The sequence below is a fragment of the Coffea arabica genome, chromosome 6c, assembly GCF_036785885.1.
Source record: "Coffea arabica cultivar ET-39 chromosome 6c, Coffea Arabica ET-39 HiFi, whole genome shotgun sequence".
NCBI lineage: Eukaryota > Viridiplantae > Streptophyta > Magnoliopsida > Gentianales > Rubiaceae > Coffea > Coffea arabica.
In genome coordinates, this window is record NC_092320.1 from 40484597 (window position 1) to 40507151 (window position 22555).

Here is a 22555-nt window from a genome sequence, read left to right on the forward strand (position 1 = left end):
ATGGGAAGTAAAAACCCTAGTACGTGAGTTTTTAAGAAAAACGGCGCGAACCGGCGGGTCCCGCGCACTACCGATTGAACGCACCACTTGACCACCATTTTTCTCACCAAACAAATTTATTGAACTTGAGCAAAATATCTTCTCTCTTGGCAGCAAGTTTTGACCGAAATTTGTGGCCAAAAATGCAAGGGAGAGAGAAAAATTTACATGGCTTTGGTGGTGCCAAGTGTCACCACCTCATGGCTGCTTGATTTTTTTTTTCTTGCCTTTTTATCCTTCATTCCAGCTATCTTTCCTTCATTTCTTTCTGGTCTGGTCGAGCTTGAGAGAGAGGGAAAGAGAGGGCAAGAAAAAACACCATCCTTCTTCTTGATTTTGAGCTACAAAGTGAGAAAACAACGAAAGTAAACCGATTAAAGTTGCCTTTGAGTGTTGGTTTAGTGAAGTGTTGGTGAATTTTTGAAGGGGAAAGCTAGGGTTGCTCTTGGAAGACACTAAGCAAGGTAAGGATGATGATTTCCCCAATTTTTACTCCTAATCTTGTTCAAATTAGCTTAGCAACTCAAATTTGTGGTGAATAACGGTTGTTAGCATGTCTTGGGTGTTGTTTTCCTTGTGGTATTATGAACTAGGGTTTGCTGAATTGCTGCCCAACTTGGTGTATGGTTAATATATGTTGCAATTAAGGTTATATAAGGTTGTTTGGTGGTGATTAGAACCAGAAATTTGAGAAAATTCCACTAGAAACCGAAAATTCCAGATTTCCGGAAAATTGTTCTTCCTTTCTGTCCGGTTTTGTAGCTGTATGTTAGAGGCTGAATTGGCCTTAGGTCAAAGAATGAAAGTTGTAGAGAATGGTATTTTATAGGTGTCTACAAAATTTTAACTCAATCGGAGGAATGTAGGACGTGAAAAGTCCAAAATACCCTTACTGTTTTAAGTATTTCCCAAGCAGTCCGTGTGATCAGTTAAGTCCAGTTTATCACGTTTTTCGACTAGGATCCATTCTGATTTAGCTTTTTTCCAAAACATAAAAGTTGTATTATTCTGAATCAGCTTTCAAATGCCTCTAAGAACAACTGATTCGGACTTGTGTACTCTGAGATATGTCCATTACAGTGTTCTACGTTTAAACAGCCGATGAATTGGTTTCTGGTTTAGTAATTTGAGAATTGGACTAAGTTACATTAGGAACTGGACTAAGTGACCTTCATGAATGTTGTAGCTCTGTGTCTTAGCTTCGAAACGGCATAGGTTTCGTCTCAATCTGATAAGCGTAGCTTTGGATATGTTATTTTCGCATTCGTACGTCAAATCTGTCTTGTGCTAAGTTGAATTTCTGCACTTGTGATTGTTGTAATTCTTATTCTTATGATATTGTGAGCCTATGGAACGGCTCTTGACTTGAATTGCTTATGTGTGATGTTGGGTTGTGGTTGAGGAAAAATAATGAAGCCAAAATGGCTGGAAAATTAGGTAAACACAAAGGGCGTGCTGCCCAAATTTTCGCTCGAGGGCTAGGTTTCTATCTGAACTTGTATACTTTTGTTTGGCCAATACCATGACCGGTTTTCCATTTTAAAACATAATTTTTCATCCTGGGGTTCAAACAACCCTCTTCTTACTTGAAAGTCATCTTTACTCGTTTTACTCCTAATTAGTCGGGTTTCTTTGTTTCCCTTAAATGTTTTGCTCGATAAACTGTAATATGTTCCCTTGTTCAACCTTAGGTTTCATTGGTGATTAAGGGTAATATCCGGAAGGATATTTTGCACGTTATTTTGCATATCTAGGTGAGTGTTCCTTATTTGACTTTATGGCTTGTTGTTATCATTTGCTAATGTGTTAATTGCTTTTAATGATTTCCAAAACGAGCTTTCTAGGCGAGTGTGTACTTTATCGCACTCGACCTAAATAACTGTACAATTTTCAAGGATTTAATGATTGAAATGTTAGTTGCGCATGAATGTAAGCCTTTTGGGCTGAACTGGCCATTGCCCCTTGTTACCGATCGTCTCGAGCCAGAAGCGGACTCGATCGGGCGATTAGGGACTTGGGTGAACATTTGGTATACTCGAGTATTACCCTGTAGGTTGGTGGAGACTGGCCAACGGCCAGGACGGGGGTGAATGAATGAATGAACGAACGAACGAACGAACGAGGGTTTATTGATAAACGAAAAATGCATTTTCAAATGATTGGAGGAATAAGGGGAAATGTCAGGAGAACGAATGAACGAATGAACGAATTGCTCCTTGTGGGACGTATCCTTTTAATGAATGTTACTATTCCTTTCCATTGTAAATGTTTCTTGAATTATTGATACTTCATGTTTAATGTATTGAATTGATTGTTTGATTGTTTGATTATCTGTTTGGAACCTCACTGAACTTTTAGCTCACCCCTTTAGTTTTGTTTTCCTTAACAGGGGACGGCGAGCAGGATGAGAGCATAGACTAGCCTAGTCTAGGTCTTTTGTTTCTTTTGTAATGGTTCTCGCCCTAGTGCTTGGCACGGGCTAGTTGTATGGTGAAGTGAGAACCTTTGTACATTTGATGGTTGTACTTTCTTTTGAGATAGCAATGTATATAAGTTCCACTTTAAGTTTGGATTGCTGCCCTATTTATTCTTGTGATTTGTTCTGGATTTGATTAAAGAACGACTGAGTCCCGGCGAGAGCTGGGCAGGCGGCCCGTCGAACCCTCTGGTACGCCTTAGGGGGAGGTGGGGTCGTTACAGTTTAGGTAGTTGAGAAATGTCACTCGAGTCCAACAATCGTCACCAACTTTTCCCACAAGAGCAAGCAAGAGTGAAGGACATAATTGGGTGATATTTTTGAGATGGAGTGGACGAATTTTGGAGGTTTATTGGGGCGGACAGATGTGGAAAATAATGCTAAGAAGAAAACAAAACCCTAGATCCCTAAGATGTAGGAGTGGTTCCTAAAACGTATGAGTGAAAGTAGGAGTGGTTTCCTAAGGTGGATGAGAGAATATAGGAGGGTTTCCTAGAATAGAAGAGAAAAGGTAGGAGAGTTTCCTAAAGTGGATGAGAAAATATAGGGAAGTGTCCAAGAGTTATCCAAGTATTTTACTTAGTCTCCTAAACTAATTTGGAAAACAAGTTAGAGTTGGAAACCCCCTTGAAGACCTCTGTTAAGCAACTTCCTAATCCTTCTCCAAAACAGATTGGTTCTTTCCTCCCTCAACCGAAATTTCCAAAATTCTTTCCCCCTTAAAACCCTTCCCCTAAGTCGGCTTCACCCTTATAAAGCTCCCTCTCTCACAGCCACAACTTGCTCCAAGCAATTCGGCCCTCCCCCCTTCAAGACAGATTTGGTTCTTGTTCCAAGACAATGGCCTCCCAAGGTAATGCGAGTAATGTTACTCAAGAGTCCCCCAAGCGACTTGCTCAAGAAACTCCCAAGAAATTTACTCCTAAGACAAGAAAGCCTCATATGGATGCAAGATCTTACAAGAAACTTTTTATTCGGAGAGAGGTGCAAGTCTTCAAGGCTAAAAATGATCGAGAACCACAAGAATCTCAAAGGGTGATACAAGTGATCAAGACTCAAGGTGGTCAAGATTTTCAAGAAGAGGTAGGCAAAAACTTTTGAGTTTCTCTCTTTTGTTTGTTCGAATTTTCTTGTTGGCTTAGAAACAAAATGTAATGATTGTTGTTTTGGCAATAAAAGACCCAAGTACTTTTCCTTTTTTTTCCTTGTTCGGCTATGTTCCACCTGAATTCCCTTCTCTCTCTCTTTTTTTTTGTTTCAATTCTTTTTTTTTTCTTTTTTTTTTTGACTTAACCGTAACTACACCTGGCCGAAAGGTTCAAGACCAGATTCTGGTCAGCCCTTAACGCTACTACAACCACCAGCCCCAAACTCCAAGAACTTCCAAGAACTTCAAGATTAATTTCAAGAGACTCAAGAAACCCTAGATTTGTAGTTCCTCTTCAAGATTCCAATGCCAAACAAGTTTAACCACAAAATCAGATTAGAAGGTTAAGTAAACAGCTTGGATGAAGTGAAACAAACTTGGACAGATTGGCGCACATAAAACCCTAACGACGAAGGGAGCCCTAGCCGCCACAAGGCCGACTTCCTTGCTGCCCAAACGATGGCTACTCGAAACAAATCAGACCTGGTAGGTTTCAATCAGACCTTTGTAACCAAATAGCTACACAAACACAGTCAGACTTGAACACATAACCGACCAGAAATTTGACACGACCAAGGACGAAGTAAGAGCGGACAGAATTTTTTTTTCACGGACAGCTTGGGCTGCTATGACACGCACCACTTGGACAGAAACTTGGTGCAACAAATGGCACAAGGTTTGGTCAGATTTGGTGATGGCAACAACGACCCAAAAGCAAGACAAATTGCGGACAGATTTTCTTTTTTTTGGACAAGGCAGCGGAAAACACGGAAACTATATGAAACAAGAACAAAACAATGGATATAACGAAAGATACCTCTACCAAAGCTCTGAAGCCAACTGATACGTTTCTCAATCAACTTGTTTCGAGACACGTAGCACGTTTGCCCAAGGATCTAGCGAGGTTGTCCAACGCTTGGAATTGCGGGATCTAGAACCAAACGGACGACACGACTTGATTCAAGACAGTAGGACGACGACTCCGATGAAGGTGGTTACTCCGAGGGATAGGTCGGTAGAACAATCTAGGACAGGCACAAGATAGCTCAAAATCCTTGCCAAAGCAAGTAAAGTGCTCGAACTCTCCTCTTAGAAGAAGGAACGAAAATAAACTAATTTTATTGATGAAACGTCTGACCCTTAAACCTTACAAAGCAAGCTTATTTATAGGCTAAAGTGACTAAAACTCTAAAAGGGGCTAGGAGAAGGAAAGAGTCGGCCCATGTTTTTGGAACAAGGTGGGCCAGCTCATGCTCTTACTTAATCATTACCTAACTGCTAACTAATTGATGGGGCCTAAGGCCTAATTCTCTTGGTGGTCCGCTTGACTCTTCGTGGGCTTGGATCATGGTGTAAATGACTCGATTGTCTCTCTCCAAGCCCTCAATATCTTTGTTAACTCCATGTTGGTCTTGGACGACTCTAACCAGGGCTTGGAGTGATTCTTCGAAGAGTTTGACCCGTGTACGTGTGACTGGGCCCAATGGGACTCGGACTGGGTCATTGTGTCGGCCGAGGCTCGTGAACACATCAACTGGTGCTTATTTATAGACAGAGACAGTGAACCTAAATACGGGACCACTTTCCTCCCATATTTGAGACAAAACACCGTCACATTCAACCCTACAACCAAAATAAAACTTCCTATTGATTTAGCCATCACTGTAACACAAATAACCATCAATTGTTGTACCATTTTTGCAGAACTTTGTACAGTTTAAGTGCACTTACCGTATACTAACTGGGGGTCGAAGTAGATGCCCCTTCTCCTGATTTTCCATTCCACCATTCCTCTGGGCAGACTTCAAACCCGATCGTCTTTTTCTCTACTGCAAATCTCGTCACTGCAAGGAGTAATTTAGGTTTCTCTGGGAGAAAGAGTTCCACTAACAGTCCGAACTTTGAAGCTTTCGAGGGACTTTGTTGTTTTTTGTACCATAGTGCCCCCAACAAATGTTATGAGAGTAGTCCGTGATGTCTCTCCTGTCCATCTTAACAGCGAAATTGGATGGATGGACTAAAAATATACACTTTTTTTAATTCGAGGACTACATTTGCGCAATTATTAGTTGGAGGACTAAAAGTGTGCAAGTTGAAAGTTGGACCACCGCAGTTTTTTGCCCTATTATAAAAGCTTTAACAATAAGAATAGAATTGCAACAATGAAGATGATGTTGGCTTTTTCCCAACAAGTGACAATTTTAAACTATGCCATATCTCGAGTTACAGAAAATAATGCACCATTCTGAGATGCTGTCGTTCCTGTCTTTGCCAACTTGTAGATGTAATCTTCAACCTATCCAATGTACACTTAAAAAAAAAAAGAAAAATAGAGCAATATGAAATACATATCTGTATATCTAGAAAAGTAGTAAAATAATGGCAGCTACCCCTCTCTTCTTTCCCCGTCATTTGCCAAATTTGTAAAACTTCTAGTCTAATGTATTGTAATGAGTACACTTGATTATATCCATTGGGAACATAATGATGCTTTGGATATTTGCTAAACTGATACAGGTCCCTGTAAATTGACATGTGAACTAACAACAAAAAATAAAATGTTCTAGGTGCAAATGCTATTTGTTACTTTTAAAGTCAACTTCCAAGGATAAATGGAAAATATGTTGCCGCTTGTTAACATTAAGCTGGATTTAATTGATTTGTCAAACATCTCATGATTAGATTCCATTTTGTTTATAGAAAAAAAAAATAAACGAACAAATGAATGCAAGTGCAGTTGTAAAAAATGATTGTTGTACAATTACAATCAAACTTGACACTATATTTAGCAAGTTTTAGCCTACCTTGCTTATAGAATACTATCCTTACATTTCATTCATCTAGGATAACAAAAAATACTAATAACCTATAAAAACTTGGAGCATGTTGTGTCCTTAAGGAAGGACAAAGGAAAATCAACTTCACCTAACATTAGGGCTAGTAATATATCACCTAATGGAATGAAAATGCATGAAAAATATCTTCACCAAAAATATTGTATAGGATAGGGATGCTGTGAGAACCCGGAAAACTTGGTTGTATTTTATTTATTTCTTTGAATGCATTTTCTTTACTTTAAATTATTACCTTAATTTTCTCGATATTTTTATAAGTGAGTCAAGCTTTTAAATTGTTTTCTTGGTATAAGTTCATACATGTTAAGTTTGAAGTGACCCGCTAGTGCGGTAAGTGTGATAACATTTTGACGACTAGGTGAAGTTTTGCATAAACGGATATTATTTTATAAGGTATTAAGGGATAATTAGAGGTTAGCAAGACAATTTAGTGATTGGAAGTAATGTGTGCACGGATGGCAGCCTTGACTCAAGACTTTCATAGAGACATTGAAGGCTTGAAGGATGTTAATCAAGTTGTCTACACATTGCTCCAAGCCCATGAAGAGCCAAGTGGAGTCCATGAACTCCCTGAGTAGAGTCGGCCACTGTTAGGCCTTCTTTTAGTCTTAAGCCGTTTAGTTATTGTTTGGATTAGTTACTAGTTGTAGGGCTTGTTGAGTCATGGGTTCAGCCCACTTTGTCCAAGGATGGCCGAACCATTTCCCATTCCTTTAGTCTTTAGGTTGTAGACACCAAATTTTTAGTGTAATTTCATTTACTATTTATTTTTATTTTTTATTTGCCATGTTAGTTTTATTTACTTTTAGGCGTTTATTTTTATTTTAAGCCATTTTAGCGTAGAATTTATCCAAAAAGAAAATCATTCACAAAAATATGCTTTAGTTATTTTAGATTCAAATTCATTGTTATTTAATTAAAAAAAAGAAAGAATAAGAAGAAAAAGAGAAAGAAAATTAGCATTTCATTTTTATCTTTTTATGCCTAATTTCGCTCATTTTTATTCGATCTTACTTAATTAGTTATTTTTCTTCATATTTTGTTTATTATTAATTAAATGAAAAGGAAAAAAAAGGAAAAAAAAGAAAAACAGAAAAGGAAGGAAGCAAGCTTCATGCAAGATGCCATCCGATGGTCTTGATAGGAAGAGCCAAAATGCAGCTCCAAATCTCATCCCTTGGTCTTAGGTTACGGGGGGATTCCGGATGCCTATATAAGGGAAAGTTTTGACGGCTAAAAGGGGAGAGGTTTTTTGACGGCAAAAGAAAGAAACGAAGAGAGGATAAGGGGACGGCTGAAAGGGGAAGAAAGGAGGAGAAAAAAGGAGCCCACGACTGAGGGGTCTGCGAAGAAAACAGCAACGGAAGGAAAACAAAGAGTAAAAGCGGCGGCTGAGTGAAGGAATCTGGGGGTGATGACTAGGTTTTAGAAAAGCAACAGAGAGGTTTTAGAGGGAGTGAGAGGTGACGGCTGAGGGAGATTTGGGAGGAAGTGGGGAGAGTTCTGAGAGGTAGTCGGCGGCTAGGTTTAGCCAAAAGAAACGGAGAGATAGAGTAAGAGCAAGAGGCAAGGAAAAAAAAGAAAGGAACCAGGAAAGCAAGGTCCCTGCTGAGAAGGAAGCTTGAGGGAAAAGATCTCGCCTTCGCGATTCTCCATCAGAGCCGGCAATTTGTTTTTGGTGATCCGCCGGAGTTTGTTCATCTGTGAATCTTCGTGGTGATTCGACTCCAAAGACAGCAAAAGAGGTAGTCCTAGACCCTTCTCTCGTTTGTTTCTTCTTAATTGGAACATGGGTTCCTTACTTGTTAACATGATTGCTATCGGCTTAGCAGGCTGTGTTTGTTGAATGATCATGGCTGTGGTTTGACAAGTTCACTATTTGTTTGTTGTAAAAAGAGGGGAGGGGGGGCAAAACGTATGAATAACCTAACTAGTGGACAAGCTTTCCGTGTTTCGTTTCCATTCATTCATTATTCTCCTGGTTCTTGGAACTTGCTGATGTTAGAAGAGCTTGTTAATGTGGAGGTAATCTGGCTAAGAGTTTGGAAAAGATGTTAACTTGATTTGTTCAAGTGGGACTATTTTATTTTTAGTATGCAACGTTGTGCCGATCTTTGCTATGCTTGACAAACCCAGAAGATTGCGGAGGTTTTTACCAAAGATTTGTGTGCGTGACTGATTGAATCTATGAGATTTCGCTGCTTAAGACTAGAGTCTAATGTTCGCTGGAAATTTTAGTTATGCTTAGCAAAGAACTTGCACACTTGCACCAATAACCCAGTGAATGAAGAACAATTGCTGTTTTGCTTTCATTTTTGCTCACCTCATGTTGTCTATGATAGTTCCATAAGTCGCTAACCAGATGCATGAACTGTCAAATCTTTTGTCGCTGGTTTGCTGGGCTTGTTCCACAACTTTAACATGCTTGATCCTTGGTGATTATCTTGTCATTGTTCTGCTTGATCCTTGTAATTGTTGCGAAAGACTCGCTTGCTTGAATGTCGAATTTCTGGTTTGATGTTTGAGATCATAACTTTGCTGTTTGGTTGGAAAGCTGGCCGTGTTTTACATCTGATGAACCCCCCAAAGCATAGCTAATGGTAACTGGAAAATTGCAGCGCTTTGTTCCTTTCTTTGGCTGATATTTCTTGTATCTCTGGTAGTCACCAATCCAGATTTTCTACTTTAGTCTTGTAATAAAAGTGGTACTCGAATTGGTTGATGATTAGGAGTGATGTCTTGTGGTTATTGATGTTTGTTGGTGATGTGTTTGGTGGGTAATGAATCGTAGCAGAAATTGTAAAAAACCCATAGCCGAAAGGTTGCAGAAGCTTGTCTCGTGGCTTTAGCATGGATTTTGCATGCAAAACAACTTCTAAAAATTGCAAATCAACCCCACATATTTCTCCTCATGCTACTATGGCCCAATTATGTTTTAATTTCTTGCAATCAGGTCCTAGAATAATTGCAATTTTAATCATCGTTTGACCCCTTTCTTTGCTCTTGAACCTTTAGAGTTCCCAAAATGTTTTAATTGGGCTGGAGTGATTGGTTAATGTTTGCAATTGGGTCTTTGGTAATTTTTCTATTTTTGATCAATAATTTACTTTCTTGGAAATTATGCATTATGTGATTTCAATTAAGTTGCAATTGGGAGGGATCCAATGATTTTGTTTATACTTTACTATTTAATTGGTGCCTTGACCCTTTTATTATTTTGAAGCTAACATTTCCTTCATTTCATTACCATTGCAAGGGAGGTAACCTCTATCTTCTTGATTTTATTTCTCCTACGTGCTCCTACGTGCTATGTGTGAATATGCATGCTTTAATTCACCTTTTTAATATTTAATTGCCTGTTCACTTTCTTTTTATTTCGCCTTCTTTAATTGGCAAGTCATTCGAGGGCATTTGAACCCCAATTTGTAATAGTTAGGTTTTGGCGCCTCTTTTGAAGATATGTCTTAGCTAGTCAATGTAATAGTTAGGATTTACTTTTATAAGTCCTTTCCCCCTCTTAGGTTGTAGTAGGGCCCCCCTCAAATGTAATAGTTAGGGTTTTTATTTGCTTTATATTTGTCTTATTTTTTTTTGCATGCTTATGTGGTGTGTTACTTGCTTTCTTAGGGCCTTGCATCTAGATACCATGCTTATGTGTTATGTGCTATATGTGATTTATGTGTTTATTTGCTTTACTATGCTTTACATGATTTATTGGATTGTGATGAACGTGTGACATCACCACAACTAGTCCAACGCTAGTCGTGGTCCATTTCTCGAATCCACACTAGTCCAATACTAGTTGTGGCTCTTTGTTCCGATTTTCCACTAGTCCAATGCTAGTGAGAATGTGTAGATGTAGGCTAGTCCAACGCTAGCCCTTAGGAGCCCTTCGCACGCTAGATCATGATTGTGTGATAAATCATTTCATCTCATGCATATCTTTACTTTTTAGGGTCTCTTTCACCATATTGCGTGGCATTTTCCTTATATATGTACACCCCTTTTCCTATATTTTCCCTTATAGGTATATTACTTCCTCCTTTTGCATGAAACATGACATTAGTCTTGCATTTCATATAGACGTTAGAATTAGGTTAGTTCATTTGCTTGATTAGTTTATGGAATAACCCCTTGGGTATGGGATATGGACGAGTTTGGCTCTTTAGCTTTAGCACGCTCGTATTCCCTCTATTAAAGGGAATATTGGAGTCACGAACATTAGTTCCCCGCACCCGACAAGATGCATTCCTTTAGGCCATGTATATTTGTATAATTACTTTTATTTTCCTTTTCTTTCTTTCGAGTCTCATGACTTGCATTATTCGTGACTTCTTCGAAGAGTCTTTATTGGGCGTCACAATTAATGTGATTGGTACCAAGTAAGTTTTGAAGATACATTTCGACCCCCCGACACCCTCCTAGGTCTAGGGTTTGCATTCATATAGAACATCCAAATGTGATAAATCTTTAGGTTAAAATAAGAAAATCTTTGACTAAATCGCGCAACTAGCCTTGGATAGGTTGAAAGGGTGCCTTTGATTCTTATCCTTGCCTTCCCTTTCTTCAAATGTGACTCCCGAATCTTTTTCTCTGATTTTCGTAGACTTGGAGTCGTTTAAAAAGGGTTTTCTACTTTTTTCCTTTAAAATTCATTTTTAGGTGACTTGGTACATCTTAACTCAATACCAAGTGGCGACTCCGATTTTTTATTCAAAAACCCTTTTTAAACTATTATTTTGGGTGAAATCGTCGCATTTTCAAGTCCCATTTAGACCCATTTTTTCTTTATTTTCCAAAAAATCAAAAACTCATTTTTCAACCAAAAATTAATCAAAACTCATTTTTCATAAACTAATTTATTTTATTTCAAAAATGGGCCGCGACATAGGTTTTCATTAGTCCCTTAGCCTATATAAAGGCTCACTTTGTATGGTTAAAGGGTAGACGTTTTATGAATAAAATTTGCTTAAATTTTTGACTTTTTTCCTTATGAGAATTTCGACCCTTTACTTGTTCTTGGCAAGGGTGTTTTGTGACAGCCCCACCTTCCCCTAAGGTGAACCAAAGAGGTTAGCGGACTGCCTGCCCAGCTCTCGCCAGGACTAACGGTGCAGTTTAGAGCGATCTATTTTGTTCCGGAACTTATAACGCGCGTAAACAAGGCAAAAGGGCAAAATAACCCAAAATAAAAAAATGAAATTCGGAGTCGGTCATGAATTGTAACCGACCCGTCAGAACCCAACCAAATATCAAGTAAACATTCACATATAGAATTTGAGCAATTACAACCCAAAGTAGCATACAAAAGTTTTCAAAAGTGAATATATACACGGTTTGCCAAATTGAAAGTGAAATCGGCCCTAAAGATACATTTAGGGTTTCCCTTCATATACAATACAAAAGAAATATACATCTAGTTCATTCAGCAACCATCTATCAAGATTCATTCCAAAAAGAGTCATATTCCTGTAAGGAAAACAAAAGAACGGTGTGAGCTAATTGCCCAGTGAGATACTATCACTTACGCACCCAAGTGCATATAAGCATCAAGCTTTCATTCAATTTAGTAAAAATAAGCAAAGGCACACTTCAAATATGGTGATAAAAGGATACAGATGGCTCTCAAGAGCCCTTTCCTCGTTTGCATTTCTTGATCGGACGTCATTGACCCTCCGTCAATGTTCAAAGGTAACCAACCGTAGACTCCACTTTACTTCCACTCCTTCCACCTAACATCCCCCTACCGGGCCCGAACTCCAAACACTTGCACTTTGGTATTACTCGAGTATACCGGAATCGAGAGTTTCGCATACTACAAGATTCCATATAACTTTACCCAAGGTTCATTAATTGGCACGACCAAACCCTCGCCGGCTCGATTCAATCAACTACCAATGGAGTTGAGCTCAATGATAACATTTGTAGTCGTTGGATACTCGTCCGATCGACACCAAGTCATGTATTTCATTTCATATAACATTCCAATAACATGCGAAACAATAAGTGAGAGTGATAAAGTACACTCTCACTTCTATCAATTAACATTCAACATCTCAAGTGCAAATATCAAAGCCATATAATAGCACACAAGTGAGTAGTACACTCACCAGGGTCAGTGCAGATACCTCCCAAAAGAGAGCTTTAATCACCAATAAACCCTAAAATAATCCAAGGAAAACAATTGAAGGTTCCACTTTCAAATTTGAGTATACAGAATGCACATGTGAGGCTCGACTACCAGTCGTATGCCTCGCCAAATAATTACTAAAGCAAGGTGTAAAACATGATTTTTGGTAACGAAAAGGTAACATGAAGACCTAGGCTCAAACAACCCAAAAGCCCTTCGTTCAAATCACAAGTAAATCCAACTAGCCCTCAAGAAAAATTTCGGCAACATATCCCTTGTTTTTACCTATTTTCCAGCCATCATGGCTTCATTATATCCTCAAATCAGTCCCAACATCTCATACAAAAGAATCTCATTCCCAAAAGCCGTTCACTAGGCTTAATGGCATTCAAGTACAAAATTTAACTAAGAAATGTCCGGATATGAAAGTCAAGCCCTAAACTATTCAAATAACCACAATAATACTCGATTACAAGTCATAAACCAATTCTATCTACTACCAAAACAGGGTTCCCTAAGCATATACAAACATTAGAGGAAACCAAAAAATTCAGAAATGCAATTAACTTTGGCCCTGAAAAAACAGTTTTTGTCCTCATTTTACGGTAATGGCACCAATTTCACTAAAATTATCGGATGAGGGTGCAAGACCCACCATCTCGAAGATAAAAGTCAGGGCTACAACATCACAGAAGGTCACTCAACCCAGTTTTGAGTTCAAATAGGTCAAATATGCAAGATACTACTTCAAAAACGTAAAACAGATTCACCAAAATGCATTCTAGCAGAAACATCATAACTCAGGCTCTCCAAGTCCAAATCTAGAAATTCCAAAACCAGATGAAAGCTAATAAACAGGGCTAAATTTCATCAGAAGGCCTCAACAACTAATTCGGAAGCCATTCCAGCCAAAACAACAAATTACAGGCGCAATTCTCCAATTCGGGTAAAACCAGAACAGCAATAGTAATTTTGACTTATCTCATTCTACACTACTCCGATTGACCTGAAATTTTGTAGGAACCTATAAAATGTCATTCCCTATAACTTTCATGTTTTAAGCCAAGGCCAATTTGGCCTCTATCTAGGACCTAAAATTTCGGACAGAATGCTCCCTCAAGAACCCTAGTTTTCTGAAATTTCTTCCAAACCAGAAATTGGTTGCAATTAATCACTTTTCCCACCTCCTTAAGTCATTATAGACCATTTCCAATCATCATAGATAGCCACACAATCATGCTTATATTAAAACAGAAAAATCCCCAAAAATAATAAAACTTGATCATTTCAACCACAAATCAAGAATTAATCCATAAACTTGCATCTTCTACTACCACTAAGCATGATTTAAGCATCAATTAAAGGAGGAGGGTGGTTCTTCACAACTTACCTTAAAACAAGAGAGAGAGAGCTATTAGTCACCTTAGCTTTCCAAACAATTCTACACAACAACTCACCAACACTTCCTTAAGTGGTTTTATGGAGCAAAATCAAGGTTGGATGGTTGAGTAAGTTGATTGAAGCAAGATGGAAGCCAAAATCTTGAAGAGTTTTCTTTCTTTCCTTGCTTAAGGGATTCGGCCAAGAGGAAGAGAAGAATGAGGGATTTTTGGTGAATTTTTAAGATATTTAAGTCAATTGGTAAGACATGCAATAGTAGTCAAATGGTCCAACCAATAGCCAAGTGACACTTGTCACCTTTTATTAAATACCTACCTAACTTGTCTCTCTCATATCAATCCAAATTGCAACCTCTACTTATCTCTTAACACCCGATTAATTAACTCCAGTATCTAAAACTTAACCTAGTTGGTCGAATTTTTTCGAACTTTTTGCACTAGTGGGTCCCACGTCCGGTATACGCTCTTAATTTCTCAAAATCCATTCGATACTAGAAAAAGCATCTAAAAATTATATCTGCTCCTTAAAATTATCTAGAAATTTTTCTAATCACGAAAATGCAGAAAACAAGCCATAAAAATACGAGAAATCTAGAAAATGAAAATTACGGGTTCTCACATGTTTGAGCAATCTCGTGCTTGTCTGTGGTTGTTCTACCGACCTATCCACTCAAGTAATCACCATCGATTGGAGTCGTCGTTCTACCACCTTCTACCAATTCGTGTCATCCGTGTTGGTTTTAGGTTCCGCAACCCAAGCGTTGGACAACCTTGCTAGATCTTTGGGCAAACGTGCTACGTGTCTCGAAACGAGTTGATCGAGGACCGTATCAGTTGGCTCCTACACGAGTGCAAGTGGATACACGTAAGGGAGCGTGAAAGGCAAAATTTTTCGGTTTCGTTGCTAACTTTTTGTAGGTTCCCTCATACATTCATGGCGAGTACAAGACGCATAAAAGCTAGTTCACAACATTGTCTTCCTGATCCTAAGGGAGTTAAAGAAGTGGCATTACATGGTGTAGATGAGCAATTGGACCTCGTCAAATCTCAGTTGCTTGGTTGGTTTTATACTCGTTGTGGTGTCAAAGATAAAATCTGTAGCTTGGCCATTGATGGGAGTTGTGAAGTCAACGTTGCAAGTGCTATCATGGTTGAGAAATTAAATCTTCCAACCATTGATCATCTTCAACCGTACAAGTTGATGAGTACTTATGGTGTTGTTTGGGTTACTAAGCACACACTCAAATATGTGGACGAGGTGTTGTGTGATGTAGTTCCAATTCAAGTGACACATGTGTTGTTGGGCAAAGCATGGATGTCGAGGCGAGAAGTTAAATATGACGGACATACTAATAAGTATTCCTTCTTATTTAATAGTCATTGTTTTGTACTTGTATCACTTACTTATGACCAGCTTTGTATTGATCTAGCATACATGAAAAGTGAGCTTGAGCGTTATAGAATGGAGAAAAAGCTAGATGAGGGAATTGTGCCTGAAGAGGTAAAACCCGAGAGAGTTGAAAGCAATGAGATGAAAGGGTCAGCTGTTGAACTAGAAAAAGAGATGGAAAAATCTGATGAGATGGGTGGTAAAAAGGAAGAAAAGAGAGAAAGTAGGCTGATCTTGAGAAACCCGGTGAAGGCGTATTATTTTTCTAACGAACTTACCTTTGCTTTGTTTAGTGTTTCTTCTTTTATACAAATCAAGCAAAGGCAAGTTGAGCTGATCTTGGTGTGTTCCATTCTAAAATCAATTGTAGACTTTGCAAGCCTCCATGGAGTTGGTACTCCAAGAGTTAAACCCCGTTGGTATCCATTCATGGAACAATGTCAACTCAAATTAGTCCACACCAAAGGGGAGTTGATTCGAGCTCATCTTGAAGGGAACACTCCACATTTTGGGGATGGTTGCGTACTAAGGGCTCGTTTAAAGAACAAGTACCTCAATGACCATTATGATTTTCGTCTTGCTCTTAGTCTACATGAAGCTCCAAATCACCAAATCCGCCTTGGGGCCTTGCAAGTGTGATCGAGCCGGAGTTCGATTTCATGGGATACACTTCACATCACTTTGAGGACCCTTACCTCATGACCACAAACAATCAAGTTGAGCATACATTGAAGATGGTTTGTGAGATTCAAGGTTCGACAAGGGTTATTTTTCAATTTAGCACGTGGGTTTTGCATTGGATGGCATCTGTAGCCATCAGAACAAGATTGAGTCGAAGGCATGTAACTCGTCTTGTCACCATTCATGCTTCAATTTGTGGGCAAATTGCTTTCAAGAGGAGGGGAATGATACGAACAAGAGGAGCCTTTGGAGTAAAGCCATGAGTTTTTCTTGGCTGGTTGTGAGCATTTTCAAACTAACTAAGAGACATGAGCACCGAATCATAGTAACCATGACATATGCAAGTATCATTCAGTCTAAGAGGGCCAATATGTGGTGGCATTAGATTTGGGGTTCATACTACCGACTCTTGTAGTATCATCCATTTTCATCCAAATTTGAGGACAAATCCTTCTCAAGTGGAGGGGACTGATATGTGCACGGACCTTAGCCCAAGTAATGATCCAGTTCGAGTTCCATTGGGCCCAGTCACACGTGCACGGACGAAGCGCTTCAAAGAGTCCCTTCAAGCTCTTGTGCAAAATGTTCAAGACCAACAAGGAGTCCATCGGGATATTGAAGGCTTGGAAGGTGATAATCAAGTTGTCTACATGATGATCCAAGCCCACGAAAAGAGCCCATGAAGGGTTGGTCGACTAGGCCCTAGGCCTTTGTGTTAGGTTCAATTGTTTAGAGTTGAATTGGAATAGTTTATTTGAGTCATGGGCCGGCCCACCTTGTCCAAGGAGTGGCCCACCTTCATTATCTAGTTTTTTAGGGTTTCATTAGCCCGTTAGCCTATATAAAGACTCACTTTGTACGGTTAACGGGTACACAATTTTCACAATAAAATTCTGATTTGTTTCTCTTCAATTATTGAGAGCATTCAATCCTTTACTTGCTTTTGGCAAGGGTTCTTGAGCAATCTCGCGAAGGTCCTTGATTGTTCTACTGACCTATCCATTAGAGTAATCACCTCTGTTAGAGTTGTCATTCTACTACCCATCAACCAATTCATGTCATCCATTTTGGTTTTAGGTCCCGTAACCCAAGCATTGGACAATCTCGCTAGATCCTTTGGCAAACGTGCTACGTGTCTCAAAATGAGTTGATCGAAGACCGTATCAGGAAGACAACAAGATGAGAATTAATATTGGCTAAACATTTGTCACCAAACTCTTGGATCTTTGACCTTGACCAAAGACTTTCTTACCTCTTGAATGGAAACAAATTTTGACCAAAAACTCTTCCATTTTCTTCCCTCCATGGCCGAATCTCCTTGAGAAAAAAGAGAGAAAGAAAGCTTCCACTTCAACCTCTATTCCTTGCTTGACTCTTGAGATTTCACCGTAATCTTGCAAATCACTTCACAGAAGTTGACACTTAGGGAGGATTAAGGGCTTTGGTGAAAAGATTTTGGAGAAGAAAGCACTTGGTTGCCATATGTTTATAGGGTTTCAAGGTAACTACATCAAGAAACCATCTTCTCTCTTATCACTTGCATATGAGTAGATTTAGAGCTTGATTTTGATAGTTTACTTGGAAAATTTCATGGTTTAAGTTCTGGTTGGTGTTTGAGCTATACATGTGCTATATTTGGATGGTTTTGTGGCCTTAAATAAATGTATAGATGGCCTATGACTTGTGATTGTGATTGAGGTTGCATTGAGATGAAATTTGGTGTTGAATTTGGATGGAAAAGTAAAGAAAACAAAGGGAAGTGCTGCTGAAAATTTTCCGTAGGAACCCTTGGGCAGTCTTAGGAAATCTATTATATCTTGGTGTAGAAAAGTCAAAATTGAGTTTCGTTTGTTGCGTTTGAAACTAGATTCAGAATGCTATCAACCATGCAAATTTTATAATTTTTCTCAATTCCTATGAATATCTATGATGTTTCAAAGTTGACTGAATTTGCATACATGTTCTGTCTTTTGACTGGATGAAGCAGCAATTTTAGGTTGAAATTTGACTGACTTGTGGTCTGAATTGTACAAAGGTGTCTTCTAAAGATTATTTGCATTTGAAGTCTAATTTTTAACAAGCCAAATTGTATGAATTTTTGATAATTATAACTCAAGTTATGAGTTTTCTAAAGGAATGGTGCATACTAGGGTTTTGGGTGTATTTTTGCATATTTTGGTAGTGTGATTAATTGGTGAGGTGTGTGTACTAAATTTGATGGTTAAGAGTAAGTTTTAAATAAGAGGAAATGTGTGATTAGATGTGCTATTAATAAGTTAGTGAATTATAAGTTAAAACACAAGTGCGCGAGAGTTAAGGCAAATCGGCTTGAACCGACGTGCACCATTTGCTATCGGTTGAGTACTCCATTTGATCAATTGATACGCTCTTTGATCAACACGTTTCGAGACACGTAGCACGTTTGCCCAAGGATCTAGCGAGGTTGTTCGACGCTTGGATTGCGGAACCTAAAACCAACACGGATGACACGAATTGGTAGAAGGTGGTAGAACGACGACTCCAATAGAGGTGACTACTTTAATGGATAGGTCGGTAGAACAATCAAGGACCTACGCGAGATTGCTCAAACACCATTGCCAAAGCAAGTAAAGGAACGAAATTCTCACAATAAGAAAATCGAAAAGAACAATTTGATTAATCAATCGAGTCTCTCCAAAACCTTACAAAGCAAGCCTTTTTATAGACTAAGGGTTAATAAAACCTAAGGAACACGGGAAAGGGAATTTGGCCATCTTGGGTCAAGATGGGCCTACTAAAACAAACTAATCCAACTCTAAATAACCGCACCCTAACACTAAGGCCTAAGGCCCTATTCGGCCAACTCACTTGGAGGCCCACTTGACTCTTTATGGGATTGGATCAATGTGTAGGCTGCTTGGTTAACATCCTTCAAGCCTTCAAGGTCTCTATGATAGCCTTGAGTCAAGGCTGCCATCCATGCACACATCAGTCCCCTCCTCTCGAGAAGGATTTGTCCTCAAATCTGGATAGAGATGAATGATACTAATAAGAGTTAGTAGTATGACACCTCAAATCGACCGCGTGCTTAGAGGTCAACCACGTTGGGAACAAATGAAAGGTCACGAGCCAAGTTAAATGCCGTTTGGTCAGTTTCATGAGGCTCTCAAACAAGGACATGCGCCAAGATAGGAAAGAACTTGTGTAAGGCTCGTGAAAATTCCAAGTAGCAATCCAAAGCTCTCTAAATAGCCGTCGGCCATGGATTGTCATATTGTTACTGATGAGGAGGTCGAGGGAGATATCCACGTGGAGCAAGTTGTGAGAGCTCGTAAATTTTTTTATTTTCTAGGCTTTACCTTTTATGCATTTTCTTTATTAGGAAAAATTTTCCAGATAATTTTTTATGAGCAAATACAGTTTTCAAGTTATTTTTCTAGTATAAATGAGTTCATGGGAATTTTGGAGCGTATACCGGACGTGGGACCCGCTAGTGTGGAAAGTTTGGTAAAATTCGGCCAATTGGGTTAAGTTTTGTATACAGGGTTTAATTTACCAGGTGCTAAGAGATAATTAGAGGATACCATATGGATGAGAGTTGAGGAAACAAAGGGATATTCATGCATTAAATAGGGTGACAAGTGTCACCATATGATTAAATCTTGAATTTTGACCACTATTCATTACCTTTACTAAATACCAAAATTTGACCACAAATCATCTTCAATTTCTTGTGTCTTGGCCGAACCTTGGAGGGAAGAAAGAAGAAAAAAAAAACTTCATCTTGCACCATTTTTTCTTGCTTCAATCTTGGATTCCAACCATAAATCTTGCAAACCTCTCCATATAAGTTGCTCTTTGGGTTAGATTAAAGATTGTGGTGGAGTGATTTTTGGAGAAGAAAACCTAAGCTATCATCTTTCCTCAAGTTTCAAGGTAAATTCCCTAGAACTTTCCTTTTACTCTTGATAATTGTCAATTAATGGATTGGAGAGGTTAAAGGTGTAGTTTTGTGGATAAGTTTATGGTTTTAAGTAGGGTTATGGTGAATTTCAGTTTTTATAGTAAAATTTCTGTCCTCATATGATGATTAATGTTTGGGCATGATTTGGTAGTTGTTATGAGCAATTTTGAGCTTGAGAATACTAGTTTTGCTTGCCTTCAAAGAATTTCAGCTTGTATAGAAAAGTTTCCAGATTAGGGTTTACAATTTTCCCCATTCTGGCCGGCACTGTTGCTCCTAGTTAGAGGGTGAATTAGCCTTGAGTTAAAACATGAAAGTTGTATAGAATGGTATTTTATGGTTGGCTACAAAATTTCAGGCCAATCGGAGCAGCGTAGCCTATGAAAAGACCAAAATACTCCTGCTGCCCTGTTTCTACCCGAACATGCTTATTCGCTTTTGTAATTGGTTAATTTGATTGGGAATACTACTGATTTGGTTTTTTATACCTTCTTAATAAATGTAACCTGGACTCTTAGCTTTCGTATGGCTTTGGAATCACCTGAATTGGATTTTTGTAGCCTGAATTATGGATGTTTAACCAGAATGTGGTCTGTTAACCTGTTTATGCGGTTCTGGTTTAGTGTACTGAACTTTTGACCTAGTTGCTCTGCAAACTGGACTGAGTGGCCTTCTTCAACATTGTATCCCTTTCTCTTAGCTTCAAAACGGTGTAAATTACACCTCCATCCGACAAGGATAGCTTCAGTTGTGTTAATTCCGCTAAGCAACGGCAAATCTGCCTTTTGTTTTCCAACCCAAACTTCGTTTCTGCATATGTCCTAGTTTGATTTTGCACTTATACGTTCCATATGATTTTACTCCAGTGATATGTGGACTTGGTTTATGACTCGTACTTGAGCCTTATGGTGGCTCTAATTAAAGGTATTTGATAGTTTGTGATTTGTGGGTGTTGAGGTTCGGTTGGAAAGTAAAGAAAGACAAGGGAAATGCTGTCAAATTTTCGCGGAGCTTCTGCACAGTCTCGGGAAATTTGCTATATCTTGATGAAGGAATGTCAGAATTGAGTTCTGTTTATTGCGTTTTAAACTAGATTCATAGGGCTATAAACCATGTAAATTTCAAACCCTGTTTATGTCTGTAACATTTATGGTGATTTTTCAAAGTGGACCGAAATATTGTACCTGTTCTGTCTTCCACTGGATATAGCAGCAACTTGAGGCTTGAATTTGACTGACTTGCCTTCTATATCTTATGAGGGTGTTTTCTGGAAAGTTATAGCCCTTTGAATATATTTTCCAACGGTATAAAATTTATCAATTTTGGACTTACCAAACTTGAGATATGATTTTTCTTATGGGGTTGTGCAAAACTGGAAAATCCTATTTTCCTAGTATTGATCTTACTTTCATTATCTACTTCAAATTTGGAGTTGGTCAGTCATTGTAGGTAGGGTTTTGAGGTTTTTCATGCCTTTAAGACTAATTGTTACCTTTTGACTCCGAGGTCACCTCTTTGCTTTGCATTAATGATTTCTTTTGAATAGGCATATGGCTCGTAACCAAGTCTCACTTGCGAATTCCATACTAGGTCTTGGAGTTGAGTCTTAAGTGTTTGCCTTGATTGTTCTAGGAGGTGCCGACGATTAAAGCCACACTTGGGAAGGAAACTTTTGAAGTTATCCTTATTTGAATTGGTGAGTGCACCACTCCCCTGAGTTATTGCTAAACTGGTTTTTTGTACTTGCAACTTGCTATTTGAATATCTTTCTTGACTGTTTATCTTGTATGAGACGAGGGTGTACTTTATCACACTCGTTCTCTTGCCTGTACTGAACAAACTGGAATTTATTACTTGTACTTGTTATGTACTTGAACTTGTTACTTGCACTTGTTATGCGATCGTTTGGAAGTGTGTCCACGATCGTCCTGTTAAACTTGATCATCCTGTTAAACCTGAGCTCAACCTCATGGGGAGTTAATTAAATCGAGCCATACAAGGGCTTGGTCAAGAAAATTGACAATCCGTGGGTGCCTGTTTTTATGGAATCTTTGAGTATTGAGACTCTTGATTCCGGTATACTCGAGTATTACCATTCCTGTTTCTATTTGGCGTTCGGGCCCGGTAAAGGGGTATGTATGGTGAACGGGATTCGGCGTTAAAACGGTGTTCTACTGGACTGGTTTTCTTTAGTTGGAAGTTGACGGAGGGTCAACGTAGTCGGATCAACTACTGCAACGGGAAATTGGCTCCTGAGAGCCATCTGTATCCTTTCTATATAAGTTGTTTACATATCTCCTTATTTGGTACACCTATGTGATTAATTGAGCAAGAAGTTCCTTGGTCCTTGACTGTTATTATTTTTGGTACCTCATTGAGCTTATAACTCACCCCGTTTTGTTATCCTTGTTTTCCTTACAGGAAAATCTTTTGGGAACAATGATGTTTGGAAACATGAGTTGAACTAGATATATATTCTTTTGTATAGCTCCTC